The sequence below is a fragment of the Carlito syrichta genome, unplaced genomic scaffold (assembly GCF_000164805.1).
Source record: "Carlito syrichta isolate Samal-C Ts95f unplaced genomic scaffold, Tarsius_syrichta-2.0.1 Scaffold130813, whole genome shotgun sequence".
NCBI classification, from domain to species: domain Eukaryota; kingdom Metazoa; phylum Chordata; class Mammalia; order Primates; family Tarsiidae; genus Carlito; species Carlito syrichta.
In genome coordinates, this window is record NW_007074909.1 from 35,169 (window position 1) to 43,256 (window position 8,088).

The window sequence follows — 8,088 nt, forward strand, 5'->3', positions numbered from 1 at the left end:
TCGCTGCCCAGGCGGGTCTCAAACCCGCAGGCTCAGGCAATCCACTCACCTCAGCCTCCCAAAGCGCAGGATTACAGGCTGAGCCACCGAACCTGGCTTAATTTTTTGATTTATGCTACAGACAAGATCTCGTCAAGTTGCCTGGGCTGGTCTCCAACCCGCTGGCTCAGACCATCCACTCGCCTTGGCCTTCCAAAGTGGTGGGATGACAGGCTGAACCACCGAGCCCGGACAAAGCCCCAGATATTTTTCTGGTCATTCTTGAAAGCTGTGCACAGGAGGTTAAGGAGGGAAGAGCCCAGCCATGCCCGGTCACTCCAGTGAGATGCCCCCACAAATGCAGAGTGAGGGAGGTCTCTTGCGGGCCAAGCGTCTGCCCTGAGCTCTGTCCCCAGGGGCAGCTGTCCCCAAGGGGTGGGACATTCTTGCGCTGCAGTGATCTGTCCTGGCTCTGCACCTGGAGCCCCTCAGGCAGGAGTTGGCAGCCTGGGACCCCTGGAGGCTAGCATGGGTGGCGCCTGGAGCTCCCCAGAGAAGCTTCCCACCTGCACAGGAAGGGGACATCGGTTCTGCTCACCCCTCATGTCCCCGAAGGACCCCCCAGGCCAAGCCCACATCCTCTTAGGGGATGCTGCCCGCTGGCCCCCGGGAGACCAGGCCACCCTGCACCGCCTTTCGTGGACCTTGGCTTCCCGTTCCTTGGCATCCGTTTTGCCCCGGCGGCTCCTGGCCTTGGGGGGCGGGGAGAAGGCCGGGGAAAGAATAGTAGTTGAACCGTGCAGAACACCGGCTTCTGTAGCCAAGACAGGGAGGCCGTAGAGAGGGGTGGGGAGTTGGGCCGCCCAGTGCTTCAGGGAGATGGCAGCAAGCGGAAGGCAGGGGGTCTTTCTGGGTTCCCCACCCAGCTTCCTGGAGGTGCCCCAGATGCTCTCTCCCCCTCTACAAGGAGGTCTGCCTTTGGTGGGAGCCCCTGGCTGGTGGGGTTGAGTCCAAGATCCCCTTCTCCTACACGGAGGCCTGTAGTGATGGGCAGGAATGGGTCTGGGGGCTGGCAGGAGCCCCCTGATGGTGGCCTTTGAGGGTGCGATTGGGCTGATGTCTGCCAGGAGGAGTTGGGTTTATGGGTGGAATGACGTGGCCTGGGGGCAGCCCCAAACCACTTATCCAGGTCAGTCTCCTGCCCCTTTCACCGAGGGGTCCCCGAGACCCCACAGGTGACCCTGAGCTTGGATACCCCTTGAGATGCCCAAGTTGCCCCCCTACCCTCGGCCCTGCTGGCACCTCTGCCGAGATACCATGGGGCCCCATCCAGACCCTGGCTGCCTCATGGCCCCTCCACTGACAGACACACCGTGGGCCGGACAGGACCAGGCCTCCCCTCCCTGGCCTCCTTCTCACACTCCTGGCGTGAGACTGGGCAGAGACAAGGGCACCCCGGACCCTGCCAGCCAGAGGCCCCCACATAGCACCCACGTCAGGGTGACCCGGGGCCTCGGACACGTCCTGGGCCCTCTGGGCCTCCAGTTCCAGCCGGTAGATGTCACATCGTGGCTGGTGGGCTGGGTCGGAGCCAGCATCTCGGGACTGTGTCCTTGGCTGGCCTGTGGTTCGTCCTTGTCATAGGGTGTCTGTCTTCCCGGACCCCTGTGTACTTGGGAGCCCACATCCCCAGCCTTTTTCCTCCCTGGGCCATCCTGACTCTGGCATCTTCTCGGCTCCATCTCCACACTTGGGGCGACCCTGCCCTGGGGTCCGGGGCCTGGCTGAAGCTGGCATGTCCCCATGTCCCACAAGGGTGAGCAGAGCTGCTGCTGTCGGGGGCTGGGAGACACAGGGGGCTGCTGAGTGGAGTCCCAGGCAGGTGTGACCTTGGACCAGATGGCTCTCTGTCTGCCTGTCTGCTGTCAAGCCCAGAAGGTGGGACTGTCCTGCTCAGTACGGGATAGGACACGGGGCCTGGTCTAAGGCTGCCTCATAGGAACACTGGGAACTGACCAGCCTTGAGGTGCCCACCCGGAGAGAGGCCAGGTGCCAGGGCCCCTCAGGACAGAGGACAGCAAGCTCACGGGGCCAAGCTGTGCTGGTCTGCCTGCCCTGGACCTGCACCCCGCTGGGCCCCCCGTGCCCAGGGACAGCTCTGCAGAGCTCAGAGCCCTCCCACCCCACTCCCGGGTCCTGGGGACCTGGCCACCGACGCTGGCGCCCTGCAGCCTGCCTGTGCTTGTCAGTGCCCTTGCCAGGGGTGTTAGCTGCAAGGTCGTGCAGGTCTCTGGCACAGACAGGTGGGGCAGCTGGTGTCAGGGACAGCCCACGCTGCGCCCTCCGCTTGGAAGAGGAGGGGAGGGCGTGAACCCCTGGCTGGCCCCTTTCTCCACCTAGTGACCCAGTCCGGGTGCTGTGGACAGCTGTGCTCTTTGAGCCTATCATGGCTCACGGGCCACTTGAGACCCTTGTCACAGCCTGGGTGCCACTGTCCTCAATCCGTCCACTTATACGGGTGAATGTTCATGCCCCAGGGCTGCCCTGACCAAGCCCGCAGACCCGGTGGCTTAAACAACAGGAATTCATCGTCACGCAGCTCTGGGGGCCAGAAGGCTGAGCCCAAGGTGTCGGCAGGGCGGATTCTTCTGAGGTTGTGAGCAGGGAGACTTTCTAGGCCTGAGGGACTCCCCACGGGGCCACAGCCACAGAAATACCAGGCAAGGGAGCTGCCACTGATTGCCCTGGAGCGCCAGGCTGCCTCTGATTGCCTGGGGCTGGTCCCAAGGCCACCTGGCTGGCCTGAGGGAGCATCCGGGGCAGGTCCAGGCCACCACTCCAAGGTGGTGGCTCCCTGCAGGGAGGCTGAGCTGACAGGCGCTGTCCTGCTGGTGTCCCTCGGCCAGCCCCGCCCACATACCACCAAGGCGACTTCTGGCAGGTGACAGCACACCTAAGACTGGGCTGTCCGTGATGCCTCTGGGCGGTCCAGGCTCACCAGCCTATGTGCTTCCCGGCTTCCCAGATGTTCTTCCCAGCAGGGGTCAGCGTGGGAAGAGCTTGTGAGGGTCGTGGTTAGACGGTGTCATGGCATCACCCTTTTCACACTTGTTGAAGGTGGCCACGGCGCTTGGGGGCAGGTGGGGTATGGCTGACGCGTGAAATGTGCGCCAGGGCCAGGCTGGACCATCCTGTCCACCATGAGTGGCCTCTGTGGGGAGAGGGGACCTGGGGAGACTCCTTGTCAACGAGGAGGGTTTGCTGTGAAGTCCAGGGCCATTCCTAGTACCGGTACTCACTTCCTGACCACTAGGTGTCATGGAGCTTTAATGGAGCGCCGACTGCATGCCGGGCCCGGGATCCTGATGTTCATGGGTATTCGCTCATTCAAGCCTACAAAACTTTGCCAAGAGGATGTTAAAATCTCCATTTCGACCTGGCGCATTGGCTCACGCGTGGAATCCCAGCACTGTGGGAGGCCGAGGCTAGAGGATTGCCTGGGCCCACGGGTTCGAGACCAGCCCTGACAACTTGGTGAGCCCTTGTCTTCACCCTTGTCTCTACAGTAAATCAAAAAATTAGCCAGGGGTGGTGGCCCCGGGCTTGTGGTTCCAGCTACTTGGAAAGCTGAGGGGGAAGGATCGTCTGAGCCCAGCAGGTCGAGGCTGCGGCAGCCATGAGTGTCCCACTGCACTCCAGCCTGAGCGACAGAGTGAGACTCCAACTCTAAATTAATTAATTAACTGACTAATTAATTAAAATAAATTAAAAGTTAAAAAAGAATGCAAACACCTCACAATAGAAAGAAGCCAGATACCTGCTAGCAACCACGCACACTTTAGCATGAATTAAGACACTTCCAGCCTGGAAGGAGGCGGAGGGTGGGGGAGAAGGGGGCGGAAGGTGTGCCCAGGAGCCAGGCGTCTTCAGGGACCAAAGCCTCCCCAGGTCTGCTAGCGAGGCTGTCTCTACTCCAGAGGTCTGGGCTGGGCGGGAGGTGCCCTGAGAGGGCTTCCCTCCTGTGGGCGGCCACTCCTCGGGGACTGGGGGCAGTCCTGAGATGTCCCCCTACTTCCTGGCAGCCTCCTGTGTGTCCAGAAGGAGTCCTGAAGGTCTGTCCGTCCGGAATGAGCTGGGAAGGGCCAGAAAGAGCACTCGGCTCCCCAAGGCATCCCAGGTCGTAGGGCCCAGTGGGAAAGGGTGGAGATGGCCCGGGCCCAGGGTGCCCTCCCTGCTGGGTGCCCATCCCCACCCCTGCCAGGCCCTCTCTCTATGTCACATTCAGTGTGTCCCAGAGAAGGGAGAAGCTGGGCCACCACCTCCGACTCCCAGGACAGCCTTCCACCTCACTCCCACCCAACCTGTTCCTTCTCTCTGCACCCCCTGAACCCCAATCCCCCTCCTTTCTGCACCCCACCCCACCGGGCTGTGGCACAATGGCATGCCCAGGGCATTCCAGGTCGCAAAGCAAGGGGGCGGGGCTCCCAGAGCGTCCGGGGCAGTGACCTTCTGGGGTGGCAGGCCCCTGGCAGTTTCCCCTTACTCAGCCTTCAAATGCTCCCTTGTTCTGGGAAGTCCCAGCGGCCCCGGGGTCGAAGCTCTTTCCCCCAAGCGACCCGTCCATGCCAGAGAGAGGCATCTGTGTGCACGGGGGGCACGTACCTGCACCCACGGACTTCCTGCCTCTGAGGAAGGACGGCAGCTCTGGCGACCAGGACCCTGAGGACGGCCGGAGAGGGCTGAGCCTTCCATGACCCTTCAGAGGCTGGGAGACCATCCCTTTTATCCCCCCAGCCCCCTCCCACCACGGACGTCCAGAGCTCGGGTTCCCGGGGCCTGCCCAGTCCTGGCCCAGAGCATGAGCTAGTTTGAGCTGAGCCGTCTGTGTCCTCCCTGTCTCCTTCCATCCAGGTCCTACCCAGCCACGTCAGCCCCAACCTGGGAGATGGTAGAGCCCCTGAACCCTAGGACCTGCCTGCGGCTCCCCCCGCCACCAGCTAATCAGGAGTCTGTGAGCTGGGTGCGGTGGCTCACACCTGTTACCCCAGCACTTTGGGAGGCTGAGGCGAGAGGATTGCCTGAGCCCAGGGGTTCGAGACCAGCCTGGGCAACTTGCCGAGACTTCGTCTCTACAGTAAATCTAAACATCAGCCGGGCGTGGTGGCGTGCACCTATGGTTCCAGCTACTTGGAAGGCTGAGGTGGAAGGATCACCTGAGCCCAGCAGGTCAGGGCTGAGGTGGCCATGAGACGAGGTGACAGTGAGACTCCAACTCAAAACCAAAACAAGTCCGGGGGCTGGGCAGGGACCCTCCCTGCACACCCGAGGGCCTGGTGCTGACATCTCACCCTGAGGCCCTCTGCTGTACACAGATAAGTCCCAGGGATGCTGGCTCGGGCGGGTGGGACAAGGCACCCCCCAGCTGCATCCAGACACTTCCAAAAGGCCGGAGCCTCCACCTTCCTCTCCTAGGGTGGAAGGCGGCCTTCTCGTGAAAACCCACAGCAGCCCAGCAGTACTTACAGCCAGTGAAAACGGAGCTGTCCTCAACAAGAACAGAGAACCCAGTCTGCCTTCTTGGCTCCGCCCCACCTCCGCCCTGTCCCTGTCCCCACCAGAGCCAGCTCTAACCCTCACATGGCAGACAAGCTGACTTTCTGTGGGTTTTGCCTGCTGCTTGATAAAACCACTGTCTACTCCAAAAATTGCATTTTGCTACAATTCTCCCCTGTACTTAAAGCTGCCATTTAATTTTAGATCAGCTGGAGCCGGGAGGGGTGGCTCACGCCTGTCATCCCAGCATTTTTGGGAGGCCAAGGCAGGAGGATCGCTGGAAACCAGAAGTTCAAGACCAGCCTGGGCAGTCCAGAGCGACCCCTCGTCTCTGCAGAAAATCAGAAAATTAGCTGGGTATGCCTGTGATTCCAGCACTTTGGGAGGCTGGGGCGGGAAGATGGCCTGAGCCCAGGAGGTTGAGGCTGCAGTAAGCCATAATCACTGGGCCCTACGACTTGGGGTGCCCTGGGGAGCCAAGTGCTCTTTCTGGCCCTTCCCAGCTCATTCCAGCTGGACAGACCCTCAGGACTCCTTCTGGACACACAGGAGGCTGCCAGGAAATAGGGGGACATCTCGGAACTGCCCCCAGTCCCCGAGGGGAGGCCGCCCACAGGAGGGAAGCCCTCTCAGGCCACCTGTAGTCCAGCCTGGGCAACAGAGTGAGACCCCCAACTCAAACAAACAAACAAATAAACAAACAAAAAGCCCTTTTCTTGATAAGTTACACAGTCTCCGCTGTTCTGTCACACCAACACGAAACATACCAAGGCAAGGGGTGACTGTGCCCCACCCCCCCTGCAGCCGAACCCGCGCCCATCCCATAGCACCCCAGGGACCTCCAGAATAGGAGGTGTGAGCTCAGCTGCTGGCCTGTCATGGGGAACACCTAGCACCCAGCAGCTCAGGGGAACAGCGATCGGGTGGGGCCTGACCATCCGGGCCCCACCCGTCTGCACCTGGGAAACACCTGTCCCTGTCTCCTGAGTCCAGGGCTGAGACCGCTGCCTGCTCATATCCTGTTTGTTTGACGTACAAGCTGCATTTGTTTAACTTCAACCAATCACTCATGCAGACCTCCTTTCTCCGTTGTTCTGTTGATAGGAATCAGTGCCCCACTGATATATTTTCTGAGGTGTAATTATATTTGATGTCAATCATAATCTAGAAGGACATGATTTTAAATGCCATAATCCCTGATGTTGAAATCCCAAATGATTAAAGTCTCTAAAGTCTAAAAGCCCTGAAGTCTAAAATCCCTAATGTCTAAAATCCCCGACATCTAAAATCCTGAAACCACAATCCCAAAGATGGACGTCCCGAGTGTCCAAACCCTGGAAGCTGAATTCTGGGGAAGGGACTGGTGCGTGTCCAGTCGGACGTGGAACGGTAGCACTGTGTCAGTCACATCACATTAGGCAAAATGATGACCCAGGTATTGTCCTTATTTGGAAATTAAGCGTGATTTAAGAAGAGACATGTAGCTGGGTGTGGTGGCTCACGCCTGTCATCCCAGCACTTTGGGAGGCAGAGGCGAGAGGATTGCCTGAGCCCAGGGGCTTGAGTCCAGCCTGGGCAACTTGGCGAGACCTCGTCTCTACAATAAATCAAAAAATTAGCTGGGCATAGTGATGTGTGCCTGTAGTTTCAGCTACTTGGGAGGCTGAGGCAGGAGGATCGCCAGAGCCCAGCAGGTCGAGGCTGCCGTGGCCACGAGCGTGCCCCTGCACTCCAACCTGGGCGACAAAGTGAGACTCCAACTCAAAAAAAAAAAAAAAAGAAGAGGCGTGTGGGTGTCACAAAGGGTGGGCTTAAGGACTTAATTTTTCTTTTTTTTGAGTCTGAAGTCTCACTCTCAAGACCAGCCTGGGCAACATACAAGGTCTGACAATTAGCTTTGCAAACCAACCCAGAAAAAGTGCGCCATCCCTCCCCTCATTGGTCTCTGAAAGGAGGGACCCCGAGAAACCTAGCATATACTTAGTTCGCATTTTGCTTCAGCAGAGCCATTCGTGCTTAGACTGATGCCCTGAATCTAGCACAGGTTAGACATAGATAGATGAATTTCCGACTGGCAGGTTTAAGGAAGCGTTCAGACATTTTACTGCAGGCCAAGCTGGCAGCCTGCCCCGCCCCCACGGCAAATTGCCATCAGATGCAAGACAGGGACAGCCCGACCTCTCAATTCATGGTTTAGCATAATCATCTCTAGGAAAGTTTCAGTTTCCTTGTCCAAGGCTGAAAGTCAAAGAGCACCCGTTAGCTGACCCACGTCATAGACCTTTTTGCTAAGGCGCTTGTGGATTGGAAACGTCTGAGGGGTCTCTTGCAGGAAAAGCCCCTCCCCTTGTCTCCTCCATCCATCCCAACCTTCAGAATGTGAGGTCAGGCCCGCTGGGATGTGGGTGTCTGGTGTGTGATCCGGTGCCGCGAGAAAGATACAAAGAATTGCCCAGAAGTTAGATGAGAAGATTTAGTTTGTTTAGAAAGCACATTAGGCCGGGCTCGGTGGCTCAGCCTGTCATCCCGCACCTTGGGAGGCTGAGGTGAGTGGAT